We start from the raw sequence: 24,657 nt of genomic DNA, 5'->3' as shown, positions 1-24,657 counted from the left end.
CTTTTAACGTAAAATGTAAACTTTTTAATGTAAAACGTAAACTTTTTAACGTAAAACGTAAACTTTTTAACGTAAAATGTAACCTTTTTAACGTAAAACGTAAAACTTTTTTTTTTATGTAAATTGTAAAACGTACAACGTAAAACGTAAATTTTTAACGTAAAACGTAGAACTTTTTAACGTAAAACGTAAAACGTAAACTTCTATGTAAAACGCAAAACTTTCTTATGTAAATTAAAAAATGGCTCGTAAAAAAACCGTGTAATAAAACGGCGCGTAAACAAGGGGCATGAATACGGGGCGTAAAAACGACACGTAAAAACAGTACGTAGAAAACGGTGCGGTAAAAAATGGCGCGTAAAATCGGGCTTAAAAAAACGGCGCGTAAAAAACCGGTCCAAAAACGGCGCGAAAGAAACGGAGCGTAAAAAACAGGGCGCAAAACGGACCGTAAAAACGGGGCGTAAAAATTAAAAACCTTTTTTTTAAACAAATCTTGAAAAAAAATTATCAAAAAATCTGATTTAAAAATGTTGTTTAATAAAAAAAATCTAATTTTTAATAAAAAAAAAACAATTAATGAAATAAGACAAAAAAGGTAATAAAAAATATAAATATAATAAGACAAAAAAAAAACAAATTTAGTTAAATACCCTTTGACATTAAAATATTAAAAACATAAAAAGACAAAAAGAATTTTATAATAGTTTTAATTATTTTTAATCTCATCCATCCATCTTAAGATCTAATGGTTAGAAATCGGTTCTCACAACTAGGGGTGGTTTTCATTTTAGCGGCCTCATATATATATATATATATATATATATATATATATATATATATATGGGTGGGGTTCCGCTACAAATTCCATTTTTTTCCTAGAAAGTGTACAAAGCCTTAAAATACCACAATTTCAGCCATAAAACACACTTAAAACCTACAAATAACATAGTGAACATCACTAAAACACAATATCCAAACCCTAACATTCCTTAAAAACTTTAAACACACTATTGTACAACTATGAATATAAAACACAATACGATAATCAACATAAAACACACCAATGTTAGTCATTCGATAATCAAAGTCTTATTATTCAAAACACAACACAAAACCCACAAATATGGTGTTTTAGTAACCTCCACTATGTTATTAGTGGGTTTTGAGTGTGTTTTATGGTTGACATTATGGTGTTTTATGACTTTGTATACTTTGTAGGAAAAATAGACTTTGTAGCCAACTCCCACCCATATATATATAGAGTAAGGTTAACATACAAAAAGCCTTATCATACATCACGTAGGAGACAATGGTAACCGTTGGATCAGGGGTATAATCACGCATGGGACCACATAATCATGCATGGAACCACATAATCACGCATGGGACCACATAATCACGCATGGGACTATAATCACGCACGTTCTATGATAATAACGCACGTTATATTTTTTGTCATGTATGTTAATGTAGGTTAAGCCTTGAAGTACATTATACTTTCTCTATATATATATATATATATTGGATAATGCTAGGGAGAAAACCCTCCATTTTGAGAAAACCCTAGAAAACCCAACCTCCCGACTTTTTTTTTTTTTTTTTGAAAAAAATAACACATGTAATATACATGTTTTTAAGAGTTTTGAGCCAAAAAAATCAAAAAAGCGCCGAGTGTTTTTAAAAAAAAAAATAAACAAGTTTCAACAACTTTTTCACTAACATGTGTTAGACAAAGAGTTGCTGAAACTTGTTTATTTTTTTTAAAAAACCACTTGGCGCTTTTTTGATTTTTATGGCTCAAAACTCTTAAAAACATGTATATTACATGTGTTATTAAAAAAAATTCGGGAGGTTGGGTTTTCTAGGGTTTTCTCAAATTTCTAGCTTGGGTTTTCTATCTAACCTTACCCTATATATATATATATATATATATATATATATATATATATATATATATAGGAATGGGTTAAAATGAGAACCACTACGAATTGTGAGGACCGTGAGAACTTTTTGACGTCGCGCGAGTTAGGCCATTTTTTTTGCACAAATGTAAATGAAAACATTATAATCACATCTGTAAAAAAAGTAAAAAAAAATGGTCGAGTCGTTAGTTTTGACTGATGCAAGTTTTTTTGACGCCCTGATAAAAAACGTTGATGAAAACATTATAAACACACTTGTGTTCGTGTTCGTTCTCTAAGCTAACCGAACGAAAATTTTTGTTCATGTTCGTTCGTTAAGCTAATCGAACAAACATAAACGAACTTCACGCCGAACGGTTCACGAACTATTTGCTAAACGTTCGGTTCGTTTACAGCAGGGGCACAACTTTGTGGGGGCCAGGGGGCGCCCGACCCCCCGAACTTTTCACCCAGTAGTACCTGGTATGTAGTTTTCGTATAGAACTTTTTTAGGATTATACGTTTTTGACCCCTTGGTTTTATAGTTTTTTTAGGTATATACTTTTTCGACCACCCAATCGGAAATCTCAAGCTTCGCCATTGGTTTAAAACCCTAAATATTATGGTTGCTTTTTGAGTCATCAAGATCATTTTATTATATTTTGGATTTTCTTGTAGTGAAAGACGAAATCTATATATATATATATATATATATATTATATACATATATATATATATAGATTAAAGATCTTATACATTAATTCAAAAGTATGAGAAGTGTAAGAAATATTGTGCAGATGACATGTGTACTCAATCTAAATTAATTTAAAAGGGTAAACAAATAATTTTCTCATTGATTCAATAAATTGATAACCTTCCATAACCGTCACCCTTTATTTTAGGAAATACGAATTAATAGACGAATTTGTATTTTTTTTATCGTTCATCAATTATAACTTTCTGAAGATCGCAGAATGAAGGTTTTATAGAGTGTTATATAGTGAATGATGCAGAATGAAGGTTTTATACACTGTTATAGTGTTATATAGTGTTATAGTGTTTTATTTTCTGGTAGCAGTCTTTCATGATATATAGTGTTATATAGTGTTATATTGTTATATTTTCTGATAGCAGGTCTATGATGGATGTATAGTGTTATATAATGTTATATTTTTCTGGTCGCGGGTCTATGATGGATGTATAGTGTTATAAAGCGTTATATGGTGTTATATAGTGTTATATATTTCTGGTAGCAATTACATGTTTCCAGATTTTTAGAATGTCCGGATTTTAAGTGTTAGTTTAAAAATAGATCGCTGGAATTTAGGAGATGTTACCTTATTTGAAACATATAAAGAGACACTATTACCCCTACAATTTCAAATCAGTCCAAATAATTAAAACACAATTTACAATTTGGTCCCTATTGATCTCAACCATTAAATCAAAGATCGAATGGTTTAAAACACTTCTTACACTTCTCACACTTTAGGCCTTTTTTACACTATCCTTACCCTATATATATATATATATATATATATATATATATATATATATATATATATATATATATATATTGGTAAGGTTTATGCGAGAACCACCTTTATTGTGAGAACCAATGTGAACACAAAATAAAATCTAAAAAAAAATAAAAAAAGCAACACATTTTTTTTTAATATTTTTTTAAAAAAAATCGCTATATTTCATTACCATAAAAAACCTTTTTTTTCGAGTAACAGTTATCCACGCACATGTGCATATGTATCATTACGTCGACAAATTCGGTAATACGTTATCAGGAATAGACAATTGCACTTTGATTTACAATACCATTTGCAATACAATACTTTTTACATTACCAATATTCAAAATGCACATGTGCATCATTAGGTATAACCATGATATAATGTGTTTTGGTACAAAAAGTTTGTGATTTTGAATGGAGAAGTAGACCCATATACATGTTTTTTGGTTAGTTATATCTAGTGGTTGATGGTTTGGTTATAGTTGTCAATTTATGATGTAATATGTTGATTGGATGGTATAAATGGTATTTACATACATGTAATAAAGTGAAAATATTGGTAATGGTATTGTATTATGGATGGTAGGAGGTAATGGTATTGTATTATGGATGGTAGGAGGTAATGGTAGTGTATTATGGATGGTATGATAGATGAAAGAGAAAGTGTATTCAAAGTAGTGTACCAAAACACCTTATTTCATGTTGATACATATAGATGCACATGTGCATTTCTAATATTGGTAATGTAAAAGGTATTGTATTACACATGGTAGTGTAAATGAAAGTGCAATTGTCTAATAGTTGTAATGAATTACGGAATTTGTCAAAGAAATGACAAAAATGCACATGTGCATGTTTGTGTATTATGGATGGAATGATAGATGAAAGAGAAAGTAGTGTACCAACACACCTTGTTTCATGTTGATACATATAGATGCACATGTGCATTTCTAATATTGTTAACGTAAAAATTAGTGTATTACACGTGGTAGTCTAAATGAAAGTTCAATTGTCTAACATTTGTAATGAATTACGGAATTTGTCAAAGAAATGATACAAATGCATATGTGCATGGATAACTGTGACTCAATTTTTTTTGAAAATTTTTTTATTGTAAACGAAATATAGCGATTTTTACAAAAAAAATAGTAAAAAAAAATTTTTCTGGGTGTTTTTTAGATTTTTTTAGGTATTACTGTTTGTGTTCACACTGGTTCTCGCGGTTCTCGCAATAAAGGGTGGTTCCTAACGGATCCTTCTCCTATATATATAGGGAGCCGCTAAAATAGAAACCACCCCCAGTTGTAAGAACCGTGAGAACCACTCTCAACCAATCAGAATAAAGGGCAATTTGGTCATTTGCTTCAAATGTCTAATCTCTTATATCTCTCTTCATTTATTGCAGGAGACTTTTATAATCTCTCTCCTCTCACTTCTCTTATCTCACTTTACTCTCACTTCTCTCATCTCATTTGTCCTGACCCTCTCATCTCTCTTGCCTGCAATATTGTTCACACAAACAAAATAAAATAGGGAGCTTAGTCTCCTTCTTCATCTTATCACCTTCAAGACCCAGCCATAACAACATCAGCCACACCCACAACCCCTCCCCCTGCTTGATGAAGACCGGCGGCCCATGGGGAGGAGCCGGCTTCTGTTTCCGGCAAGATACCCCCCATCTTCTCTCGATCTCCTGTCCGACGGACACAGGTCCGGCGACGGGCTGCCGGTGGCCTTTTCTCCGGCGGCTTACCCCAAAAACACAATCCCGACGATCTGTGAAAGTAGAAGATGATGATGTTCTCAGGGTTGTTGCTATGGTCGACTTTGGAGGTTATGGGTTTAGTTGGTTCAAGACTAGTTCATCAGATTCTTTGTTCGAGTAAGTTGCATATTCGGTGGATTTGATCTGTTGATTTTTGATATGTGGGTTTGATCTGTTGATTTTTGATATGTGGGTTTGATATGTGGGTCACGAACAAGAATCTGTTGAACTTTGTGGTGATTTTGCTTTTCTAATGATTTTTGATGAACTTTGCTTTTCTAGTGATTTTTGATGAAATTTGTGGTCATGAACAAGAATTTGATGAATTTTTGCATTTCTAGTGATTTTTGATTTTTTGCTGATTTAACGCCTGTGTTCTTGATTTTCTGGCGATTTTTTATCAGTGAACTATGTGGGTTTAAATATGTTGGATTTGGGTGGCGATGATGCAAAAAAAAAACCTAGATTTTGATGACGATGACGTGGCAAGGACGGCGGAGGGTAGGTTTTTTAAACATGCAACCCCTCTTTTGCAGCCTTTTTGATTATCAGTTAATCTGAGCCAAACCCCATTTTCTTTTCGAGATAGACTTTGTTTTGATGTTGTTGGTTTTTAATTTCCCCCCTAGTCGATGATGATAACTATATATCTGAGACATCTCCCGAGTTTGCGATTTCTGGGTGCGTTCGTTTTTGCGTAAAAAAAAAAATAAACCGTAAACTTTTTAACGTAAAACGTAAAAAACGTAAAACGTAAAACGTAAAAAGATTTATGTAAAACGTAAAACGTTAAACGTAAAAAGTGTTAACGTAAAACGTAAAACGTAAAAAGTTTTAACATAAAACGTAAAAACTAAAAAGTTTTAACGTAAAACGTAAAAAGTTTTACGTAAAACGTAAAAAGTTTTACGTAAAACGTAAAAAGTTTTACGTAAAACGTAAAACATATAAATTTTTAACGTAAAACGTAAAACGTAAAAACGTAAAAACGTAAAACGTAAAACGTAAAAACGTAAAACGTAAAACTTAATCGTAAAAAATTGAGCTAAAAAATTTTATCCCGTAAACTGTAAATTTTTTTTGGAAAAAAACGGGCCGTAAAATACGGAACGTAAAAACGGCGTGAAAAAAACGGGGCTAAACGGGGCGTAAAAAAAGTTGGGCAAAACGGGGCGTAAAAAAATTGGACGGAGACGGAGCATAAAAACGACGCGTTAAAACGACGTCTAAAAAACGGCGCGTTAAAACGGCCCGTAAAAAACATGTTAAAAACGGCATGTAAAAAAACGTGTAAAAAACGGCGCGTTAAAAAACCATGTAAAAAACGACGCTTGAAAAAACGGCGCGTAAAAAACAAGAGGCGTGAATGCGGCGCATAAAAACGTCGCGAAAAAAAAACGGGACGTAAAAAACTTCGCGGTAAAACGGGACGCCAAAAACCGGCGCGCAAAAAAAATTCGCTTTGTTAAAAAAATCTGAATTAAAAAAATGCTTTTAATAAAAAAATTATTCTTAAAAAATAAAAAGTAATATAATAAAACTAAAAAGTAATAAAAAAATAATAAAGACAAAAAGACAAAATAAAGTAATTTTACTATACTACCCTTTTGAATTAAAATATTAAAGACATAATAAGACAAAATATATTTAATATTCGTTTTTGTTACTTTCAATCTCATCCATCCATCTTCTTCATCTAAAGGCTAGAAAGTGGTTCTCTCAATTCTTACAATTGGAGGTGGTTTTCATTTTAGCGGTCTATATATATATATATATGTATATATATATATATGGATGGGTTAAAATGAGAACCGGTACGAATTTTGAGAACCGTGAGAACTTTTTGATCTCGCGCGAGTTGGGCCAATTTTTTTTTTTTTTTTTTTTTTTTTTTTTTTTTTTGCAAAAACGTAGATGAAAACATTATAAACACATCTGTAAAAAAAGTACAAAAAAACTTGTCGAGTTGTTAATTTTGAATGATGCAAGTTTTTTTTACGCCAAGTTATCAACTGTAAAATTTTACACAAACGCATAAAAAAACTTGAATCAGTCAAAACTAACGCATCGACAATTTTTTTTTTACTTTTTAGAGATGTGCTTATAATGTTTTCATCTACGTTTGTGCAAAAGCATTTTGGCCCAAATCGCACGGGATTAAAAAGTTCTCACAACTCGTGGTGGTTTTCATTTGAATCGAATATATATATATATATATATATATATATATATATATATATATATAGTGGAGAGTTCAAATGAGAAGAAATTTTTTGTAAGAAGAAAAAAGAACAAATTTCAACCAATAAGAATGCTTTATTTTAGTTCATTTAATATAAGTATTTAATGTTACTATAAGGGTACATTGGTAAATCTACATAGGTCATTAATTTGTAGTCTTCCTCTTTAATAGTTAATACATTAAATTTTTTGTAACTTATCTTCAAAATATATATTTAAAAAAAAAATAATTTAAAGTGTAGGATAAATTAGAAGTTGTGTAGGATAAATTACGAGTTGTGTAAGATAAATTTCAACGTGTAGGATGAATTTCGAAATGTGTAGGACAACTTTTTGATGTGTGTAGGCAAAAAAAGTTAGTGTGGAGGATAATAGTCTTTTATGATTAATTAATTAGTCAAAAATGATAATAAATGAGATAAGTGAAAAACTATTTAATGTTTTACAAAATTACCCTTTGTTCTTTTTCTTCTCAAATGAACCTTCCCTATATATATATATATGCTAAGGTTCATTTGAGAACTACCCTTATTGCGAGAACTAATGTGAACACAAAAAAATACCTAAAAATAATCCAAAAAACCCACAATTTTTTTTAATATTTTTCTAATAAAAATCGCTATATTTCATTACAAAAAAAAAAACTTTTTTTTTTCGAGTAACAGTTATGGATGCATATGTGCATATATATCATTTTTTGGACAAATTCCGTAATATATTACCAGTAGTAGAAAATGCACTTTCATTTACATTACAATCCGCAATACACTAATTTTTACATTACCAATATTAAGAATGCACATGTGCATCATTATGTATAACCATCATATAAGGTGTTTTGGTACAAAAAGTTTGTGATTTTAAATGATGAAGTAGGCCCATATACATGTGTTTTGGTTAGTTATATCTAGTGGTTGACGGTTTGATTATATTTGTCACTTTATGATGTTATATGTTGTTTGGATGGTATAAAGGGTGTTGATGTACATGTAATAAAGTGAAATATTGTTAATAGTATTGTATTATGGATGATAAAAGGCAATGGTATTGTATTACGGATGGTAAGAGGTAATGGTAGTGTATTATGGATGGTATGATAGATGAAAGGGAATGTGTATTCAAAGTGGTGTACTAAAACACGTTATAACATGTTCATACATATAGATGCACATGTGCATTTCTAGTGTTGTTAATGTTATGATAAGTTCATACATATAGATACATATGTGCATTTCTATTATTGTTAATGTAAAAAGTAGTGTATTATGAATGGTAGTGTAAATGAAAGTGCAATTGTCTGATATTAGTAATGTATTACGGAATTTGTCAAAGAAATGATACATATGCACATGTGCATGGATAATTGTTATCGATTTTTTTTGGTGACGAAATATAGTGATTTTTTTTATAAAAAACAGTAAAAAAATTTTTTTTTGAGTGTTTTTTTTATATTTTTTAGGTATTTTTGGTTGTGTTCACACTTGGTTCCCGCTGTTCTCGCAATAAAGGGTGGTTCCTATCGGAACCTTCTCCTATATATATATATATATATATATATATATAGGGGATGGATCATGAGAAAACTTGTTTAAATGAGAAAACAAAAAAACTAACTAAAAAAGCCAAAAAAAACATGCCAATTTTTTTTTTAAAATTTTTATAAAAAAATCGCAGCTTTTTATGCATGGAAAAAAATTAAAAAATAAATAAAAAAAATAGTTTTTGGTTGTATTGCACATGTGCACTATTACGGATATAGTGCACATGTGTAGTACATGTGTAGTACACATATAATCACATATATTGCACATGTGCAGTACAACAAAATTTTTTTTTTTTTGAAATTTTTTTTTGAAATTTTTTTCTAGGCATAAAAACTAGCGATTTTTTTATTAAAAATTGTAAAAAAAAATTGGTATGTTTTTTAGCTTTTTTTTTTTTTTTTTGGCTTTTTTTGTTAGTTTTCTAGTTTTCTCATTTATATGTAGTTTTCTCGTGATCTTCTCCCTATATATCTAATACTAATAAAAAGCATATATAATGTCAAATGGCATTCTCATAATAAAACAAGAGCTTACTTAATGCCACATGGCATTCTCTTCTTCAATTCATTATTATTATTATTATTATTATTATTATTATTATTATTATTATTATTATTATTATTACTACAAAACAATAAAAGATTCCTTAACAAGTTAATACTTATAAATTTTTTATTGTTTACTTAGATATTGATTATTTACTTTTAACTTATCTAAAATATATAGTTAGTTATTAATAACAATTTTACTTGTAATAAACAATTTCAAATAATGTCAACGTGACAACACATTCTTATTCTTTTAAAGGAGTTTTTTACTATATGTTTAAAAATCCATTAAAAATTATTATTTTATATTATAATAATAAAAAAAGGTAAAGAATAGGTTAATCTGATATTTGAAAACCGGTTTACTTCCATGCTTTGAAAACACTTTTAATGTTATTATACCCGTGTAATAAACATGTTTAAGGATAGAATATCTTAATAATAATTCTGATACAAGTCTATACTCACCGGATGTCCTAAATGGAATTACATTTTTAGGCTTGCAAAACCATTGATAATTAACAAAGGTCAATGTTCCAGTGACTTTATTAAGAAATATTAATTGAAAGAATGGTTTATGTAATGGAACTCGACTACAGGTCCTATCACTGGGTGATCGGGTTATTGAGGCACTCATTGTGACAACCGTCACTTTTCCATACATTCCGTACACTAATTGAACAGAAACATGTGCTTAAATAATTGTGCATGATGGTCCTATCACTGGGTGATCGGGTTATTGAGGCACTCATTGTGACAACCGTCACTTTTCCATACATTCCGTACACTAACTGAACAGAAATATGTGCTTAAATAATTGTGCATGATCTAGTTTACAAGACAAATGAATTTTTGATTATTGTTATATACATACAATGGCATTTCATGTTGACTTTATTCGTTGCTACATGCAACACCAGATAGTGCTAATAATACACAGAACAGAATTGGCACCATTATTAGACAAACAAAAAAAAATAATAATACTGACGATGTTCAGTACATAGACAAACAATATTATGAGACCCGGTATGAGCCAGAGATGACGTATTACACTAGTATAGTGTGTAGGGAAGTAAGAACTACAAAACTGCATGCCTAAGTGATAGACAAAGTGCCGGAAAGGGCCTAAAACACACTAAAAGTGCTGAATTTTGAAGAAAATAACCAAAATTCAGCTATTTTCAGCATTTAAACACCTAATTATAATGCAGAAAAATGGTTTAATGGTCCAGAATACTTTCCTAAGTGTCGGGAATCGAAACTATCATAAAATATAATATAAAGCACACTAAACTGCGCTATTTAGCATTTTAACAAACCGGTAACCAACCAAACAACCGGACACTATCCGACACTACCCGAAACACAAAATTTAACAAGAAGCATTGTTTTAATATTACGAAGCTAGTTATCGCCCATAAACATCATATTACATCTCTAAACATATAAACACACTTAACACCTAATTTAACACTTAAAGAGTAACTAGATTATGTAACTAAGAGTTGAAACCAAACTAGACCCCCCCATTATGGACCCCCACACCTTTATTTTCTTTCAATATTTTATTTGATATGTTGGTCACTTTTGAAACACAATATCCATGGAGTAAAAGTGTGTTGGAAGTTAATTTATAAAAACCTTTAGATCACCACTCTCTTTCATCACAACACATGAACAACTTCATCACCCTCCTTCCTCCCTTCCTTGTTCTCGGCTCACACCCCTCCAACATACACCTCCATCATTCAATCTTTCTAATACAATCTAAGGTGGTTTAGAGGTGCAAGAAGCAAAGATAAGAAGCTTGTAAGCATCGGAACTTGAAGGACCTCTCTCTAGTGCTATTAACTACTTCATCTTCATCTTGTGATCATCCCTAGCCTTGAGCTAGTAGTAAGATCATCTAAACTCCATTTTACATCTTATTTAGTTGGTTAAAGAATGATACAAGTAACTAATCTTGAAGAACACTATGAATCTTGAACATGAAACTTAAACATAGGCTTAAAAATCATAAGAAATCATGTTGTTAAGTGTTATTATGCTTCTTGATGATTGATTATTTGTGTTTATGATGATGATCATAATAAGAACCTTGCTAGATGATGATTAAACACATGATCTAGCAAGTATAAGGATAGATCTTGAGAAAATCATAATGGTTATCCTCTATGTAAACATGAACTTGAAAAATGAAGTTATTCGTATGTATGATGAAGTATGAAACATGTTATGAATCTTGTAAATGGGTGATTACAAAACTAGTTTTCTCAAGAAACCAAGCTAAATTACAAAATTTACATAAAATTGGTTCTTAAAGAAACCAATCACATTTTTAGTGGTTAATCAAGTGTATAAACATGTATTTAACAAGAAAAATGCAAGAAGAAATATTTTTAGAAAAATATTTTACAAGTTGTAAAGATCTAAATTTTTCAAAAATGATGTTTTTAAATAAACAACCACACTTTAAAGGGTAACTAAGCTTACTAAAAACACTAGTAAGTTACTACTAATTTTTGTAAATTTTCAAGTTCATGACATAGTGTAAATTTCATATTTTTGACATATAGTAAGTATTGAATGATTTGTTGATGATTGGTGATGATTTTACAAAAGAAAATGATATGCTTGAAAGCATGGAAACCTCCATTTTCAGGGGAAACTATGGCAAAATTTTCTAAAAATACCAACACTTAGAAAATATTTTCTAAACAAGTGTTTACAAGTGTATTTTTAACTATGATTTTCCATATAAACTTTGCCATAGATTTTTGTAACAAAAATACAAGCATTGGAGGTTGGTTTTTACAAATAAAAATGGGTAAATATGTATTTAGGATATATATTTACATTAAAGACATTGTGTGTGTTTATGTGAAATAGTTATATTATTTTAGGGAAAATAATATAATTTACAAATACCAAGAACTTACAACACCAAAATAATACCAAAAAATTACATGGAATGAAATATATAAGTTACACACTTGATATTGTGAAACTGAATGCAATAACGTAACTTACGAAATATTCCGAGAAGTACCGTTACAATATATTTTTGAGAAATACTATTTTGGATACAAAAGATACGAAAGTATGTTTTTTATTATTACAAAGTATATCATATTTTCGACAAAGAGAAAATATGTTACTTTTGGAAGTAAAAATATATTTTCTTAGAATATTTAGGAGATATATGATTTTTTTTTTTGAAGAAAAATATATATTTTCTTGATGATACATTATTTTTGGACAAAACAAGTCTACGTATATTTTATAAGTGAAAATATATTAGTTTGGAAACTACAAATACAAGAATACGAGAATACATGTATGAAATACTCCCATCCTTGGGAAGTAAACACGAAAACAAATACTTGCAGAGTATTATAACTCTGGATGATGTAAAGACATAAAGAAAACGTAACTCAGAACATGAATACTAAGGCAAGGCACGGCCCGCTCGTCTAATAGACCTAAGCACATTGTAGGTAGTCGTGTTGCTGACGAGATTTGAGTTACGAGTATTGAAGACGCAAAACTGTGAGTTCATGCTCCCCCTTTTTCTTTAACTGTTTTTGGTTTTATAACTATCGGGGGTGAAATACATGTACAAATACTTAAACGGTATGAAATGCCTATGAGATACTAAATAATGTGAGCATAGACTAAATACTAAAAATGCCATAGTCTTGGTGAAAACTAGTACCAAGCCATTAAAAACATTCATTAATTAGGGACGAGGGTTAGATCTAACGGGTACGGCCGAACCCCACTCATGGTCACAACTAGTACCTAGTAGTGCTTCGGAGTCCCAGTCGAAGTTAATCGACACAGTCGAGGTTAACGACACAGTCGAGGGTAATCGACACAGTCAAGGAGTCAGAACGAGTACTCCGACAAGGAATCAGAACGAGTATTCCGACAAGGAGTCATAACAAGTACTCCCCATTTCCTCACATGTCTTAAAGTTCTTGTAAAACATTCATGTTTATACACGTTTTTCATATCTGTTTACAAAAGAGTCTCTCAAAGATTTACAACAATTACAGTACACAAACTAGACACATGAACTCGCTCAACTTTTTGTTGATGTTTTCCAAAATTACATGTATTTCAGGTAACAGGATGGATCTTGGACGCAGGTGTCGTAACTAGAAGTTTAGATGTCATCCACTTTTGTTGGTTTGTAACCTAGTCGAAGGTTGTGTTTTAAAAACTTGAATAAACAATGTTTGTAATACATGAATTTTATGAATGGATGAACATCGTTTTGATCATGTAGTTGTTTATTACGATTGAATGCAATGATATTAAACCAGTCACACATTATATGCTTCCGCAAAAGACAGGGTGTGACAGTTTGGTATCAGAGCTTTGATTATAGTGAATTAGGATTCCCTCTCGAGTCTAGACTACAATCACTAGAGTTCTCTCACGAAAACGTTTTACAAAAAGGTTTTCATTGCATTCACGTAAGCATCAAGATCCACGAGTCAAACACTTTTCAAAAAAAAAAAAAGAGACAAGGCAAGGACATTAGTAGGGAATACCCTCAAGATAAGGTGCCAACTAAGGCATAGTCTACATGAGTTAGTGTCACACCCCGATTTCCACGTGTCTCACCGGTGGGCCCGGTGGGGGATTACCGTGACGATGTTGGCAACAATATAGTCAAACCACACAATTATATAATGCACAGCGGAAGCTTAAAGATAAATATATAAACTTCAACCTCTGGTTGTAATATCAAATGTATTACAGAAGTTGAATATATCCACAGCGGATCGTAAATAAACATAAAGTATTGTTCCATCAGATACTGCAATCAAGCTTGCGAGACTTATCACGACGCTAGGGAGCTAATACCAGCCAATTTACGTTTAGGTACCTGCACTTAATCTTTTTGGGGAAAATACGTCACTTTACACTGGTAAATACATTCAACTGACACATTTAAAAATGTTTATTAAAATTGATTTGAATGCACAAGGCACAAACTCTTTTATAACTTGGGAAAATTATAATAAAATCTTGTGAACATTTTACATGTTCTTTTATGCGTTCAGTAGCCCGGGTCGTGCCGGGTTAAAGATTTATAGACACACCACGTTTGCGTAAAACCGTAGTATAAAAACCAACGGCTACGTCTTTTAATTTAATGTCGACACTTTATACCGGGTGTACGCCTACACCGGGATGTCGATGGTCGTGGCCATTTCGTAAAATGATGCCAAGGATATCCGGGACAACGGTCATTAAACCCCCCAAAGGCTTATAAGCAACAAAACTGTTTAAATGAGCCGATCATATTATTTAATTAACCACCTAAGCGATGGAAGAATATAATGCTCAATCAAGCGGTATTAATATACCGTAACCCAAGCCCATATAGGGGAAATAAGTTAAAGTATTTACCTTTGCAAGTATTTTTCCTTATTTTGGATTAAATCACCGATAGCTTTTACTGGGGCTCCTAATCTGGAACGAAGGTTTTAATTAACCTCTTAGAATCCTAACGGGTCGTTATAATGGCCGTAGCCTAGACCGGTTGGTTCCGATATATATATATATATATATATATATATATATATATATATATATATATATATATATATATATATATATATATATATATATATATATATATATATATGGTTTAATCGCGTGAAAGGCGAAACCGAGAATGGAGTGTGATTCTGACCTAACAAGTTCAGAGACTTGTTTTATATGGGTTAATGGTTCACACTCTGGATTTTGGGGTTCAAATAATATAATTTGACCCGTATCGGCTAATTTATGAAAACTAGTTTCATAAGCCGAACCGTGCGCACAATAGGCGAAACGGTTAACCATGAGAGTCGTACGCTTATTTCCTAAGTTAATATGCCTTAAATGAGTCGTGGTATCAGTAGGATACCTTCCGTGACGCCCGTAACGAGTTTAAGTCAATACTATGCCCCGTAGGGGCTTTTCGGTCATTTTAAAGATTTTAAAAGGGCTTTTCGAGTTCTACAGGAAATCTGAGTTTCCCGAACAGCTTATAAAGCTTAAAATACTTTATTTATTATTTAAAATCAGTAGCAACTGGAATCGGGTCAAAAGACCTTGTAGAACTCATGTTTTGGCCGAAAAGGGCATATTCGGTATTTACCGAACCGTAGCCATAACCGCAGGTTATGAGCAAGGTAAAAATTATTAAAAATCTTTAAAATTCCCAAAATATTAATTTATAACAGTGGGTAAAAGATTTGGTGACGAAATCTTGGTTTAGATAGGCGTTATGCTATTTGCGCCGTTAATTACTAAAGTTTATTTAAATTGCGCTAATTAGCATAACTCTCATTCTAGACCTCGGATTGACGTGAAACTTTAAGGACATGCTTATAATATAATAAGCAAGGTTTTGGTCCGTTCACGTGTCCGAAATACTCGTTTAATTTTAAAAGGCCGTTACGGTCAACTTTTAGGCGAATGACGGAATTGCGCAAAAGACTCGGATAACTCATGAACCGATCACAGAGGTTTATACCATCATGTAACCTGGTCCTAAGAGAGTCCTAAGGTATATCTATACCTCACTAAAACGGGTCAGAACTGAAGTCAAAGCAAAAGTCAAACTTTTGCGACATACGGCTCCGAACCGGTTCAATATAGCAAATGGTCGATTCAAACGAGCGCAAACAAGTTTATATACTTAATATCATGTTTTATAAGTGTCAAGACAGGTTTCATAACATATACATTACAGATTATGCATAAATCGCTAAAATAGCTTTCTGTTGACTTTTTAACCGCACGTTTGACTCGATATTTGACATAGTTAGAGTGGTGATCAGGGGGAACCTTTTTAGAGGTTTATTACCCACATAAATACCAACTCATAACCACTTTTGATTCGTCATAAGACTGAACCATTTGCAAGTTATTGCAATGACAACCGTTAGTTACGACGGTTGTGTTTTTAGGCTATAACTATGGAAATGTGAAACCACAAGGGTTAGATCACTTACAGAAGCTTAAGGCAAGACTTAAGAACACAGAGGAACACTTTAGAGCTCTTGGAATGATCAGATGAATGAGTTTTGAGGTGTGTTCTAAGTTGTGAACAAGTATGCCTATTTATAGTGCAAACCAAGCTCCAAGATCATCACACATTGGTCTATAAGTGACCATGGATGATGGGCAGGTGGCCTAGAGTGTTATGGGTCGAGTAGGGGGCACCCATGCCTCATTGATTGATGTTTGGTCGTTCAAATGCTCCAAAAGGCAAGTAGTTACAAGCATTCTGCATCTGGGCGTCTAATGCGGCCCGCATGGAAGTTCCATGCGTTTATAATGCGGGCCGCCTGGGTTTTAAATATCAGGCGAGTAAAAGAGGAGGCTCGCGGCCCGCCTCAACTTAACCAATATGCAATGCGGGTCGCGTGAGGCCTGTTTTTCAGATTTTTAAAATCTTTTGAAATGATTACGAAATCCTGGTAATTAATAACGAAATCTTTCGTAATGATTTACCTGACCTTTCGGGTTTGAAGGGGTAACTTTGCGGTTTGGCCCTCGGTTATTTACTGATAGGGGCCTCGTGTTATTTACCCGCGTTGTTAAGTCCCCGGTTTATTTATTAATTATTCAGAAAGCCTTAACTTCTGTTATTGACGCTTTTAACCCTTCTCATACGAACCTGAGTATAACTCTTTCGTTTTAAGACGGAACTTCGCGGAATTTATACAGTATATTCTAGTGAGCGTATAATACTGTTACGAAGCCTTGGGAACTTTAAAGGGTCACTCAGAGGTATAATTAAACATGTTGACACAGTTAACCCCTGTAGCTCGTAATCTCTCACTTGCTTCCGCGTTTCGCTTCCGCACGATCTATGATTTATTCGTTTGAAGGTTCAAGCATTATTTAGGGTTACTATACAGTATATTTACCCTTGTTGACATTTATAACCCTCGAATTTATATACTTTCAAGGTTTGTCAAAATTAGTCCTTTATTTATTATAGACGCCACGTGTAAACAAATGACACGTGTTAACACATCATTGGACACAAAAATTCGAGGTGTTACATCCTCACCCCCTTAAAATAAATCTCGACCCGAGATTTACTCAAATAAATAGGGGTACTTTTCTTTCATTGTAGCTTCGACTTCCCACGTATATTCAGGACCTCTACGAGCATCCCATTTGACTTTTACAATCGGTACGTGCTTTCTGCGAAGCTTCTTCACCTGTCGATCTTCAATCGACAAAGGTTTTTCTATAAATTTTAAGCTCTCATCTATATGCACATCTGTGTGTGGAATCACCAACGATTCGTCGGCGAAGCACTTTTTGAGATTGCAGATGTGGAACACATTGTGAATTCCATTGAGCTCTTCAGGCAAGTTCAACTTATAGGCGACTGATCCGACCCGTTCAATGACCTCAAAAGGTCCTATGTATCTCGGACTCAGTTTGCCTTTCTTGCCGAAATGCATCACCCCCTTCCAGGGTGATACCTTAAGCAACACTTTTTCACCTACTTCTAAGTGAAAATCCTTACGCTTTGGATCAGCGTAGCTCTTCTGCCTATCGCGGGCAGCCTTGAGACGTTCCCGGATCTGGACAATCTTGTCCGTTGTCTGGAAAACAATCTCTGGTCCTGATAGTTGGACCTCCCCTACTTCCGCCCAACAAACAGGCGATCTGCATTTCCTACCATATAATGCCTCGAAAGGCGCAGCCTTTATGCTGGTGTGGTAGCTATTATTGTAGGAGAATTCGATCAGGGGTAGGTTCTTATCCCAGTTACCACCTAAATCGATCGCACATGCACGAAGCATGTCTTCTAGCGTTTGGATAGTACGCTCACTTTGACCGTCCGTCTGTGGATGGTAAGCCGTACTAAAGTTTAAACGCGTGCCCAAAGATTGCTGGAAACTCTTCCAGAAGTGAGATGTGTATCTAGTATCCCTGTCGGAGATAATAGACACATGTATGCCGTGTAAGGCTACAATCTTATCAACATAAAGTTGGGCTAGCATATCGGAGCTATATGTCTCCTTGATGGGTAGAAAATGAGCTGATTTAGTCAGCCTATCGACTATGACCCATATTGTATCGTTTCCTTTCCTGGTTTTGGGTAACTTGGTTATGAAGTCCATAGTTACGCATTCCCACTTCCACTTGGGAAGTTCAGGCTGTTGTAGCAAGCCAGATGGCTTTTGGTGCTCGGCTTTGACTTGAGCACAAGTCAAGCACTTTGCTACATGGGCGGCTACAGACTTTTTCAAGCCTATCCACCAATAATTTGCCTTTAAGTCTTGGTACATTTTGTCTGCACCAGGATGGACTGAGTATTTGGAACTATGGGCTTCCTGGAGAATAACATCTCGTAGTCCTCCATAAATCGGAACCCATATACGTCCGTTCAATCTAAGAATTCCATCCTTGCTAAGAGTCAACTGCTCCTCAGTTACTCCCAGCTTTTCATTTGGATAGTTAGCTTCCAACACAGCCTCTCGCTGTGCAGCTAATATCCTTTCAATTAGATTGTTCTTGACTTCAATGCTCTTGGCATTGATTCGAATGGGTTTTACCCTTTCTTTTCTGCTCAAGGCATCGGCGACTACATTCGCCTTGCCGGGATGGTACCTGATCTCGCAGTCATAATCATTCAGGGTTTCCATCCAACGGCGCTGCCTCATGTTCAACTCCTTCTGGTTGAACAGGTGCTGGAGGCTTTTGTGATCAGAATAAATCACAAATTTAATACCATAAAGGTAATGTCTCCACAACTTTAGTGCAAATACAACGGCACCCAACTCCAAATCATGGGTGGTATAATTCTTTTCATGCACCTTTAATTGCCTTGAAGCATAGGCAATCACCTTGCCTTTCTGCATAAGCACACACCCCATGCCTGTGTGTGATGCATCGCAGTAAACTACAAATTCATCTGTACCTTCTGGTAATGTTAGCACAGGTGCGTTGCTTAGCTTTTGCTTCAGTATTTCGAAGGACTCTTGCTGCTTTGGGCCCCAAATGTACTTTTCTTTCTTCTTGGTCAAGGAAGTCAAGGGCGCAGCAATCCTCGAGAAATTTTCAATAAATCTCCGGTAGTATCCTGCTAACCCCAGGAAACTACGGATTTCGGTAGGCGTCTTTGGCTCTTGCCAGTTCATGACTGCCTCTACCTTAGCGGGATCCACTTGGATACCACGCTCACTCACAACGTGTCCTAAAAACTGAACCTCTCTTAGCCAGAATTCACATTTCGAGAATTTGGCGTAGAGTTTCTCACGTTGTAGTAACTCGAGAATGCAACGGAGATGCTTCTCGTGGTCAGCTTGATTCTTGGAATAGATAAGGATATCGTCGATGAAGACTATGACGAATTTGTCCAAGTACGGCTTGCAAACGCGGTTCATGAGATCCATGAACGCAGCCGGTGCATTTGTGAGCCCAAAAGGCATCACTAGGAACTCGTAATGACCATAGCGAGTCCTAAATGCTGTCTTATGTACATCTTCATCTCTGACCCTTAGTTGATGATAACCCGACCTTAAGTCGATCTTGGAGAAGTAGCTTGCTCCTTGCAGCTGATCGAATAGATCATCGATCCTTGGTAAAGGATATCTATTCTTTATGGTAACTTTATTTAGTTCTCTATAGTCGATGCACAACCGCATCGATCCGTCCTTCTTCTTTACAAATAGGACAGGAGCTCCCCAGGGAGATGAACTAGGTCTGATAAAACCTTTCGCCAGCAGTTCATCCAACTGGGTCCTCAGTTCTTTCATTTCCGTCGGAGCTAATCTGTAAGGTGCTCTTGCTATCGGAGCCGCTCCGGGAATGATGTCTATTCTGAACTCCACTTGTCTATCTGGTGGCAAACCAGGTAGTTCTTCGGGAAAAACCTCGGGGTATTCAGAAATGACGGGAAGATCCTCGATCTTCGGCTTTGGTTCTTCTATTATCACCTGAGCCATGTAAATTACACAGCCTCTGTTTAAACACCTTGAAGCTTTCAGCATAGATACGTCTTCGGGCAATCCGTAATGCGTATCCCCTCGAATGGTAAGAGATTCACCACTCGGAGTCTTTAAAACTATCTGCCTTTTGCCGCAAATGATTTGGGCCTGATTACGGGATAACCAGTCCATGCCTAGCACAATGTCAAAACCCGCTAATTTGAAAGGAAGTAGAGATAAAGGAAAAGAATGGTTCCTAATGGACATTTCACATCCTTCTAGAATAGTAGAGACGGTTTCTATCGTGCCGTCTGCTAACTCTACTTCGTATTTCACGTCAAGGGTTTTGATAGGCATATTTAGTAGTTGGCAAAATTTCTGGTATACAAAGGATTTATCAGCGCCAGAATCGAATAGTACTCTTGCAAATATATTATTTACGAGAAAAGTACCTGTAAGCACATTGTCGTCCTTAACCGCTTCCTTTGCATCCATGCGAAAAACTCTCGCATTTGACTTCTTAGTCTCCTCCGCCTTCTTGGCATACTTAGGGCAATTACTCTTTATGTGCCCCTTTTCGTTACAACCATAGCAGGTTGCATCCTTTATCTTTTTGCACTCCACGGTCTTATGATCCTTGGACTTGCATAGCCCACAGGATGGAGTCTTTTGTTGCGACTGTGAACCAGACGCAAACCTACACTTCCTGGAGTAAGGTTTCTTGCAGACCTTGCAGTGAGGTCTTCCATCAGCTTGCCCCTCCTTCTTTGCCTCTGACCCTCTCTTGCCCTCACCGTTTCCACGGTGTTTTTTCCCAGACTTTCGTGAGGTATCATCCTCACGTTTTCGCTTTTCAGCCTCCTTGCTCCTTTGTGCCCTCAGACGGACAACATCAAGTGTAAGAGACAAGGAGAGGTCAGTAACTGACCTGAAGGTTGTCGGCCTAGAGGCCTTCACACTGGCCTTGATCGCCGGCTCTAAGCCCCCAATGAAGCGGGCAATCCTTCGAGGTTCTGGTATCACAAGATATGGCACCAGGCGTGACATGGTGTTAAAGCTTGTCAGATATGCTTGACAATCCAGGTTTGTCACCACTAGTGAGACAAAATCCGCTTCAATCTTCTCAACCTCATGTTGAGGGCAGTAGTTTTCTTTTATGAGGGCAATAAATTCCTCCCATGTCATCTTGTACAAAGCAGACTTACCAGATGCCTGCACCAACGCCCTCCACCATGCTAGGGCCTCGCCCTTAAAAGACTGGGACACATACTTCACCACATCCCTCGCTGCACACCCACTGATGTCCACAATCGTGTCCATCTCGTCTAGCCAGGTGATACAGTCAACCGCACCTTTCTCCCCTGTAAATTCACGGGGCTTACATGATACAAAGTATTTGTAGGTGCAACCCTTAGCACTGGATGCATCAGTATATTCTCTATCGCGATGAACGCTGTGCTCAGTGGACGAGTGTTTGTCGTCATCTTTCTTGGGTTCAGAGGGTGGTTTGGAGTGTGTCTTTGGTTTAGAGGGTGGTTTTGACACGGTTCTGCCTTGGGACTCAGTATATTGACGATCAATACCTGCCTGAACAGCATTGTCAATCAGAGCCTTCAGTTGTGCGCCTGTCAAATGTACTGGCGTATTGTCATAGTCATCTTCATTTGTGTGGCTGTTCTCTCCATTGGGATCCGCCATTGTAACTTGAATCTGTTACAGAAGGTAACAAAATTTTATTTAGGAGATTATTATATAATTGTCTTTTATGACAATTTGTCAACCATGGTACAGAGACCATATTTGGTTAACTTTTTATTTCATTACATACTAGGATTTGAATATATCCTATTTCAGCTATATAAATAGTATTGGCGGCATAAAGCCTAATCATGATGATGTTTTATAATATTAGCCGAGATTTCAGAGAATCAAAGGCATAGAGGTTTGAACCGTAGTTCTCTTACCTCTTTCTGACAGAGAGTCATAGACTACCACTGTCTTTTGTCGTTATAAGACAATTATTACGGCCCATAGGCACTACACCTCTAATGGATGTTTTTAATATGGTTGGCCCGTAGGCACTACATCTCTAATGGATGTTTTAATATGGTTGGCCCGTAGGCACTACATCTCTAATGGATGTTTTAATAAGGTTGGCACGTAGGCACTACATCACTAATGGATGTTTTAATAATACTGGCCCGTAGGCACTACATCTCTAATGGATGTTTTAATAAGGTTGGCCCGTAGGCACTACATCACTAATGGATGTTTTAATAATACTGGCCCGTAGGCACTACATCACTAATGGATGTTTTAATAATACTGGCCCGTAGGCACTACATCACTAATGGATGTTTTAATAATACTGATCACCTTCATTGGTGATTTAACCCGCGATTTATAATCATTTAGTTGGGTTTTGAAATCCTTAAAGGATTATCGTATAAGAATGACGTGCGTGATTTTAACGAATCACATCTGCCATGATTGTTAACATGCGTACAGAGGTTAACAGAGAATCAGAATCTTTTCAATTAGGTCGTACCATCTTGACTGGATCTTAAAAGACACCAAGCTAGGTTTCACCTTTTAAGATTCTTTATTTAGGCAGATCAATATAAAAGGAATGGTTTTGATTTATTTTACACATATTAAAACAAAACTCATAACATACATTCCAAAATCTCAAATACAATTACATATTGCCCTAAACGGGTCTTTCAAATAGTACTTACCTCCATAGAGGTTTAAAATAAGTGACAAGTCCACGCAGGGACTAATACAAGATAGGTGTCCATGCAAGGACTAAAGATAAGTCCACGTAGGGACTGAAATACGATAAGTTGTCCACACAGGGACTTATTTTAAAGTAGAAATTACATTCGTACAACTATTAAGGGCTAATGGTCACGTTTCTTCTTTTTGCCCTTTAGTAGGTTCGCCAAGCCTTTGAGAAATCCTCGGTGGCTCTTTTTCTCTTCTTCGAACTCTCTCTCCACACGATCTAGTCGATGGAGTATTTCTTCCTGTTCAGGAGGAGAGAAACGTGGTTGCGGCGCTTGATGCGGAACTGGAGGTCTGGGAGGTATTGGATACCCATGAGCTGAGTAGTCCGGTGGTCCCATGTTTCCATGTGCTTCGTCAGGGTAGCGCGCATTATATCTTGCCGACACCACATATGGGTCGCGCTCATAGCCGTAGTTGTATTGTGCTTGTGATGGTTCGAACGGGTTGTAAGCCGTTGGACCCGTGTAAGCTGGTATGGGTTGGTTATACCCAAACGGTGGCGAATTTTGTGCAGCTGGTGCGGAGTTCGCCTCCTGTATAGGACTTGAAGGTCCTTCTTCTCGTAGTGGCGGATAGTGGCTACTACTAGAATGTCGAGGAGTGCTGAAGTGGATACCCCCTCCTCCTCGTGTAGACATACGAGCATTCGTCCTCCTACGCCTTGGCGGATCAGGTATTACTGGTTGCGCCGGTGGCGGAGGTGGTGGCGTAACTGCCTCAAAGCGTGAATCCCCAGAGGGATCCTGTGGATGTCGCGGTTGTTGAGATGTCTGTTGGGGTGGTGTGTAGTACCACTCATGTCGGTCAAACAACGCTTGGAAACTGTCTGGTCCTTGATAGGGCGTTCCATGGAAGGATGACCCATCAGAGACTTCTATCGGATGCGTGGGCGTACCACGAGCTGGTTCAGTAGGATCCTCATCTTCCTCCATGGGATCTTCAGAAAAGTGGTCTTGCGGACCTAGCGGAACAAATCCTGAAGGTTCCTGTATGTAGTCAGCTGGATTAAACTGACCTATGTAGTATGGAGTAGGGTCGTCATAATTCCGGTGCGAAGTTGTAGAGGTATGAAGGAAGGTTGTGGGTTATTGGGATCATTTTCTGAGTTTGGTCCAAAGGAGTGCCGGTAGGATGGCGTTGAGCTGTGCGAAGTGGAATGCCTCGCGGGTTCGTAAAGATCTCTTCGTCGTTGTGGCTCTTCACTCCGTGTCATCGAAGGATGTCTTGTACCAGATGGTCCAGCCTCGTTATCGTGATGTGTCACGATTTCTCCTCGGCCTCTTCTTCCCCTTCCTCTTCCTCGGAATATAACAGGTGGCATTTTCCTGCTCCAAAACTTATTAAAAATCGAAATGAAAGTAAAGACAAAAAGG

Source organism: Helianthus annuus, chromosome 7 (genome assembly GCF_002127325.2).
Source record: "Helianthus annuus cultivar XRQ/B chromosome 7, HanXRQr2.0-SUNRISE, whole genome shotgun sequence".
In the NCBI taxonomy this organism is placed as follows: Eukaryota; Viridiplantae; Streptophyta; class Magnoliopsida; order Asterales; family Asteraceae; genus Helianthus; species Helianthus annuus.
Note: the sequence above shows the minus strand (reverse complement) of the source record.